Genomic DNA, 2004 nt, shown 5'->3' on the forward strand with positions numbered 1-2004 from the left:
GAAGAAAAAAAGTGCAAATCTTGTTCTGATATACTTTGTGTTTTGTAAAAGGCAGTGGGGGAGTAACCCCGGGCACTGAAGGTGCATAAAGAGATTCAGCTCAGCGGGACAGAAAGACAAAACACAGTCATGACACCTGCTGCTACAGCATTCTGCCATCTCCACTCTGCTTCTTTCCTCTCCCATCATCCATCCATCAGCCCAGCGGTAGAGGCACAGAGCATAGCCACTCTTCATTTGTCAGCGCCCATCAGAAGGTGTTGCATTTCCATTTTAAGCCTGCTGACCTCTCTAAGGACTAAAATAAACTCTGGGGGTGTTGCAAGAAAATGTCATAAAAGATAAAGCACAGCCATACCTCCTGAGGAAGATAAAGACGCAAAAGAAACACAGAGATTACATCTACACTTTACAGTTTACCACCCAGTGCTGTGTTGCCGCTGTGATTCCTGTCATATTTGTGTTGCAGTSTTTGAGGAACTTCTCTCTGTCAAACACCTGTCAGCACTTACATGCCATTGAAAGAAAAGAAAGGGTACAAAAGAGGTAAAAAGGTAGAAAGAGAGTCGGGGGTGATGATGATGATGATGATGGTGTGACGAGAGAAAACGAGCCCGTAAGCAAACAAGACAGAACACTTCACAAGTCAGGCTGTTAATGAGGAACAGAAGGTCAAAATAAAGCAAGCCACAGAATGCATTAAAAAGTAATTACCTTCCTATAGGCTGGTTTTCTACCAGGGTTTGGGCCAAACAATTACCTGCTTTGTTTTCCACAGAGCTGTGAATTTCAGTGTTTGCAAATTTGGACCATATGGTGGAGGACGGGTGGCATCCACCTTTTTAAACCATTTCAAATTCACTATGCCTCTGTCACAGGGCCACAGAGTTTGGCTTTATGAGATGGGATTTGGTATATTAGTCGTTGAAATAAGTCATTAAAACATCAGTTTAAATAAAATGAAAAGCCTGGATTAAAACATCATTAAGAGAGGGGGTGGGGGTTGGTTGGGGGTGTGAGAGGTGAACTCAAATAGCACTTTTTTATGGTAACATTTAGTAGAGACAATGGGTGGTTGAGTTATACAAATACCTTAAGAAATACTTGATTTAAAGTGTCTAATGGTAAACAGTTTTATGTACACAATAATAAGAGACAAAGCAGAACATTTATGTTGTATAAAGTACTTGAAAAAAACAAGTAAAAGTAAAAATGCCTTAACATAAACGGATTTTGGTAAAAATGAATTTCACTGATAAGAAAAGTATTTAAGTAAAAATCATAAAACTGCTCACAATAATCTGGAAAGTAGTACTTTTACTAAAAAAATGAAAATTGAATTTCCTTAACCAAGTTATGTGAACAAAATAAAATAAAATATATTGATTAAAATAACACTTGGTAAACTACCCTCAAAAATGACTTAAGAACTGTAACAAAATAAAAGTAATTTGCTACTACCTTTGATTATTATAACACACTAGGTGTTTTCTAGATTTTGTATTTCTATAAAAGCCATTGACATGTCATGCTTTGGCAGAGCTTTTTGTGCCTCTGTAGATGGTTAACAGTGCATACTAGTTTTGAACTTCAGCTTTTAAAGGGGCAATATCATGTAAAATCAACTTTTTTAAGTTTTATATCATGTTATAATGTTATACTCTCATAAAAAACATGCCCAAAGCCTTGCTTTGACTCATTCATGCATGTTTGAGAAATCCTGCAGCGTTTTTAGGCAGCCATGCTGAGGAGCAAAACGACAGGTGGGGACCAGAAATGCCTTTTGGTCCCAGAAACGCCCCTGGGACGTGTCTTTAAGCCAAAATTCCTCATGGCAGAGCGCACCCCCTCCCCCCTCCCCACACACCCCGCCCATGACTCCTGTGAAAGTGAAACTTAAACTGTCTGCTGAGCTCTCAACATGAGTTCTCACTCAGTGAAGCTCTTTGCAGATTCAAAATACCTTTGAGGAAATGTATTTTCAGATGCCAAGTAAACTGCATC

Source organism: Austrofundulus limnaeus, unplaced genomic scaffold (genome assembly GCF_001266775.1).
Source record: "Austrofundulus limnaeus strain Quisiro unplaced genomic scaffold, Austrofundulus_limnaeus-1.0 Scaffold10, whole genome shotgun sequence".
NCBI lineage: Eukaryota > Metazoa > Chordata > Actinopteri > Cyprinodontiformes > Rivulidae > Austrofundulus > Austrofundulus limnaeus.